This window comes from Pogona vitticeps, chromosome 3, assembly GCF_051106095.1.
Source record: "Pogona vitticeps strain Pit_001003342236 chromosome 3, PviZW2.1, whole genome shotgun sequence".
NCBI lineage: Eukaryota > Metazoa > Chordata > Lepidosauria > Squamata > Agamidae > Pogona > Pogona vitticeps.
In genome coordinates this window covers 231,594,273-231,600,272 of record NC_135785.1, presented here as the reverse complement: position 1 = coordinate 231,600,272, position 6,000 = coordinate 231,594,273, and the positions used below count along the sequence as shown (strand labels likewise).

The 6,000-nt window shown below is 46.0% G+C and overlaps 1 long non-coding RNA gene across 1 annotated transcript in view; it reads left to right on the top strand.

Annotated features, from left to right (window-relative positions):
• The first annotated feature begins 3,282 nt into the window (after positions 1-3,282).
• LOC140705397 (uncharacterized) overlaps positions 3,283-6,000 on the top strand; it is a 63,507-nt gene continuing 60,789 nt past the window's right edge. Inside the window, exons 1-2 of the long non-coding RNA XR_012084779.2 lie at positions 3,283-3,779; positions 4,461-4,614. This is a non-coding gene — a long non-coding RNA (uncharacterized LOC140705397). The remainder of the gene's footprint in view (positions 3,780-4,460; positions 4,615-6,000) is intronic.

The following is a 6,000-nucleotide window of genomic DNA, read 5'->3' as shown; positions in this document are numbered from 1 at the left end:
ACGGAAGCAGAGGGGAGTTCAGAAGCTGTGGTGGAAACCTTAACCACAGACAGCAGATTTGGACAGGAGCAAAAGGCAGACGCCACTCTCCAAAAGTGTTTTGAACAGGTGACTGACGCCCAGCTAACACCTGAAACCCCAGTGAGATTTCTGGAGAAAAAGGGGATTTTATATAGAGAAACCCTGAGGAATATCTCAAAAGGGGGAGATGGGATCAGAAGTCAGCTGGTGGTACCTGAAAAGTATCGCCCCATGATCTTACAAAGGGGTCACTCTGACATGTTTGCTGCACACTTAGGGGTGAAAGGGCCCCTTGATTTGATCAAACAAAATTGGGAGCAGATCACCCAGGATGACCCACAAGACGTTGTGACTTACATAGACACCTTGATGAATGACCTAAGGAGAAATCTAGAGCTGGCAGCAGAAAACCTGCAAGCTCAGAAGGTCAGACAGAAAACATGGTATGACCACAAAGCTAGAGAGAGGCACTTTGACCCAGGGGAGGAAGTGCTTTGGCTTAGGCCCTGCAGAGAGAATAAACTGCAGCTCAAATGGGCAGGACCATATAGGGTCATTTCCAAGATGTCAGACCTGAACTACCTTATAGAGCAGGAGGAGAACCAAGCAAGGAGGGTGGTTCATGTGAATGCCCTAAAACCCTACTACAGAGGGGAACAGAGGGTTTTATTCGCGATAAAAGCAGCTGAGAGTGAGGAAGCGGAATTACCCTTCTGGGAGGGTAGAGGGGAAGTAAAATACAACCCAGAGGAGGTAAAGATCAGTCCTGCACTCACCCAAGACCAGCAGCAAGAACTAAAAATGCTGCTTAGTAAATATCAGCAGGTGTTTTCCAACAAGCCGGGGATAGTGAAGGGAGTGATGCATCGGATCCACACAGGGGATGCACCCCCGCAGGCAGTATCCCCATACCGAGTAACGGGACCCTATAGGGACAAGGTGCGGAAGGAGCTGGACGAGATGCTGAGGGAGAACATAATCGTCCCCTCTTCTAGTCCTTGGTCCTCTCCGATAGTCCTTGTGGACAAGCCTGATGGGAGCATTAGGTTTTGTGTTGATTACAGGAAATTAAACCGTGTAACCACTCCTGATGCCTACCCAATGCCCAGGCTAGACAACCTGATTGAAACCATAGGGGGTTGTCGGTTCATCTCATCATTGGACCTGGTAAAGGGATATTGGCAATTAAGAATTGATCCCAGGGATCAAGAAAAGACTGCCTTTTGCAGCCCTTTTGGTCTCTATGAGTTTCGAGTCCTGAGCTTTGGTCTCAGAAATGCACCAGCCACATTCCAAAGGCTGATGGACCAGACCTTGGCAGGGCTCAGTGACTTTACAGTGGCCTACATTGACGACATAGGGATCTTCAGTAATACCTGGGAAGATCACCTGATACACCTGGAGTTAGTGCTGCAGAGGTTAAGTGCAGCAGGGCTAACAGTAAAGGCCAGCAAGTGTCAGCTGGGTAGCCCAGAAATAAAATACTTGGGTCACATGGTAGGGGGAGGAGTGATAAAACCCCTGGAGGCCAAAATAGAAGCAGTTCGTGATTGGCCTAGACCCAACACCAAGAAAAAGGTCAAATCATTTCTTGGGTTGGTGGGCTACTACAGAAAGTTCATCCCGAGGTTTAGCGAGATTGCGGCTCCGCTGACCGATCTGACGAGGAAGAAGGCTGATGACCGCATCCCGTGGACCAGCGACTGTGAGGCGGCGTTCCAGAGGTTGAAGGAGGCGTTAATCAACTATCCTGTCCTGCGTGCTCCAGACTTCGACCGGGAGTTCATCATCTACACCGATGCGTCTAACAGCGGGGTAGGAGCAGTTCTGTGCCAGGAGGATGAGAATGGTGACCAGCATCCAGTGTCCTACCTGAGTAGGAAACTTCAAAAAGGTGAGAGACATTTGGCAACCGTGGAGAAGGAGTGTTTGGCCATAGTCTACGCGATCCAGAAGGCCAAGCCTTACATCTGGGGAAGACATTTTATTCTGTGTACAGACCATTCACCATTGCAATGGTTAAAGACAATGAAAACCCACAATAGCAAACTTATGAGGTGGGCTTTAAACCTACAGGACTATGACTTTGAAGTGAAGGTGGTCAGAGGGTCAGTGAACTGTGTTGCTGACGCCTTATCAAGAAGACCTGAAGAATGAAGACGGCGAAAGAAACATGGACTATGTGTATATAAGGATGACAAAAAGTTAAATGTACCTGGTTTTGAATTTGGTTTGTATGAATAAAGGTAAATTGATGTAATGTATATGGTAAATGTTTAAATGCCTATTTGCTATGGTTAACTTAGAATGTAAGTTTAAGTAAGTATAATATGGTATGTATAAATGTTGTTGTGTGTTTTATCCAGGTTGTTTTTTGGTGAAAAGCACGTTAGCTTTCCCCCTACAAAACAACTTATAAAGAGGGGAGGTGTTACATACAGCACTGATGTTACCTGTCTGTCATGGGTTTGGAGGGAAAGTTCCATCCTATGGAGAGTGGAAGGCGGGACATCAGGAGGAGGGGCTGTACTGTATAAATATGTGATGCCTGTGTGGTGAGAGAGGAGATGCTGAGAGGCACTGGGATGTGACGAAGCAGCAGCTGGGAAGAAGGAGCTGTTGTGGGAGTCAGTGTGTCAGACAGGGTACTTCTGTGTGTCAGAGTACCAACCTGATAGGTTCAGGTGTCTGTGGGTTAGCCAGAACTGATAGGTTCAGGGTCTGTGCTTCAAGTTAAGGGTTCTGTGTGAACCAAACTGTATGCTTGTATGAGTGAGAATAGGCCACGTTGCTTTATCCTATTCACCTGATTGTTTATTTTCCCTGTGTGTATTTAAAATAAACCTTATTCTTTTTATTGTTTGAAAAATCCATCCCTGGTCTGTGTGACTTCTTGGAGGGAATGGTTGGTGGCAGCTTAGTGTAAATGTGTGACATTTCCCAGTAGGTCTGGGTTTGTCACAATTACTTTTACCAATGTATCGGTACATCAAGCTCTAATTTATTTATTTTTTAAATGTGTGTGCTGTAGTAATGGTGGCCATCTTCCTGGCTTTGATTTTGAAAAGAAGTGGGGCAGGGTGTACACACAGGCAGTCACAGTAAGGAATGCACCCGTGCAGCATAGGTACAAAATAACACAACCCTCTTGCCAATGGGGAAATGTTCTGAGGTTATGCCACTGGCCAGGAAAATGTCTCAATTTTGTCTCTGTGTCATGTGACCAAAAAAAAAACCACAGGGCGAACTAACTGGGGGATAACTAGAGAACATTCCCCTCATGTGACCAGGGCCTTAGTTACATTTTACTTATTGCAGAAAGGAATGTATTACAGGTAGCTACTTGCACAATCTGCACAAAGCTTCTATACTGGTTTTAAGTAGAAGTGTCATTATTTCCTGAGAGACATAATATGTTAAATATAAGAAAGGCATTTGTTGGCATAAACAAGTTTGTAATCTTTCATTTCATCTCAGTTGGGTGTTTCCACTTTCTCAGGATAACCTTGAATGCCTGCTATGGAACGGGCTTGGAATTATCTTTTTTTTTTCCTTATCAGCTGCGGCCTTTCTGTTTTTGTAAGGGATAAATGAGTGAAGTTGTGCTTTAGGGGTTTGAACTAAGGAACATATGCACTGAGACCTCCCCTTCATATAATTTATGTTACGTCTGTGAAACCTTTTCTCCTCTGCTTCATTTTTGAGTCTCTGGGATTTGACTGGAGTGTTTGTTTAAAATTACTCCAAGTTTCTTGCAGGTAAGCCCCCTTGATTTATTGGACCCTAGTTTCAATAACAGAAAGCGGGTGGAAAAGTCATCTGCTCTTGTGAGCAATGGTTTCTTTCTTTAAAAAAAATCAAATGCAAAAACACTGAACAGAGAAGGCCAGACATCTCACTCCATTCCTGTATTTGCTGTGATTTATACAGGACAAATACTCACTTTAACCATAGAGTCATACCAGTTTTCATTTCATAATTCTCTTAATGGGGATCTGATGTGGGACTCAGAATCGACAGACAGAAAGCTCCCTTTGAGTAGTGAAATGTTTGGCCAGCCCTGCCTGCATGTTCTAATCCGTTACTAATTGGGAAGTCCTCTAGAGTTGCATTTTACTTTCTTCTTATTCACTACAATTGAACTGTTTTGTTCTCTAATTTGTTATAGTTGTATCTTAGTTTCACATTAGTGCCCATGCTGGTTGAGGAATTCTGAAAGATATAGTCCAAAATGACTTTTCCAATAATCAGTAATTGGTATCAAGCAACATCAGAGCGGGGACACATCAGAGGAGGGAAACCTGACATCCTCCAGATATTATTGAAGTACCACTGACTATGCCACCCAGTGCTGGTGAATACTGAATAGCAATAACAGCAAGAGAGTGACAGGTTTCTATGTTCCTGATTTACATTGTGATCAATATTATTGTTTAAAGACTTTGTACGGAAAGTGGCCATTTGGAGGATGCTCTTCGTCCACTAATACATTAGGAACAACCAGAACCTAGCAGGAAAAGATAGATCCATCTTAAGAAACCAAGGACTGAAGAAAGAGATCAAAACAGTAAGAATGGATCCTTCAACTAAATGGTGAGCTTGGGCTCCTCTGAACTAAAATGACCGCTGTATACACCCACATTGGCTTTGTTTTCCATATGAAGCACAGGATGCCTCTCCAATGCCTGGAGTCACACTGAATTAAACACTTCTTTTTCTCCAGCTCAGATGAGAATCTTCTATTGTAACGCAGGGAGCAAATGGAGAGGGAAATAATATTTTTAACATCTTCTCTTGCCATCTTTCGCTGTTTCTCAAACCTGCTTTACTTTGAGCCATTTTTCTTGTTGCAAAGCAGACCCAGGTCAGCTATTGAAAGCATGTGATTGTTAGAAGTATAAATTGCCACAGAGAGCATCTTGTCAAAGGGCTCCCCAACCATCTGAAGCCAAGAGATTTAGAATCCTTAGAATGTTGGTTACAGGTGTAACCTTCCTTCCTCAGCAAAGTGGTTGAGAGGGTGGTGGCAGACCAGCTTCAGGCGCTCTTAGACGAAACCAATGCTCTAGACCCATTTCAGTCGGGCTTCAGGCCGCGCTATGGTACAGAGACGGCACTGGTCGCACTGCTGGATGACCTGTTGAGGGAGGCTGATGGGGGCAATGTGTCCTTGTTGGTCCTCCTCGACATCTCAGCTGCCTTTGATACCGTCGACCACAGTATCCTCCTGGGGAGCTCTCCGAGTTGGGAGTTGGTGGCCTGGCACTTGCCTGGCTCCGCTCCTTCCTGGAGGACCACCCCCAGAGAGTGCAGATTGGGGAGAATGTCTCGGCCCCGTGGAGTCTCAATTGTGGGGTTCCACAGGGGTCGATCATCTCCCCAATGCTGTTTAACATCTATATGAGGCCGCTGGGCGGGGTCATCAGAGGGTGTGGGGCATTGTGTCACCAGTACGCTGATGACACACAGCTCTATATCTCTTTTACTCCAACTTCAGTGGATGCCGTCCAGTCCCTCCAGTGCTGCCTGGACACCGTACTGGAATGGATGCAGTCAAATAGATTGAGGCTGAACCCGGAGAAGACGGAGGTCTTGTGGGTTGGTGGCCCTCCCGTCAGCGGCATAGGTGACTCCCTTTCTTTTGGAGGGACGACCCTTGCCACAAAGAGTGAGGTCCGCAGCTTGGGGATACATCTGGACCCGGCGCTAACCATGGAAACCCAGGTGGCGTCCGTGGTCCGTTCTGCCTATTTTCATCTATGGCGGTGCCCAGCTGCGGCCATATCTTGATTGGGGGGCCCTCACTACTCTAGTCCACGCGCTCGTAATCTCGAGACTAGACCATTGTAACTCACTCTATGTGGGGCTGCCTTTGAGGCTCATGCGGAAACTCCAGATGGTCCAGAATGCAGCAGCCAGGCTTATTAGTGGGGTGAGAAAAAATCAGCACATCTCCCCCACTCTGGCTGCGCTGCACTG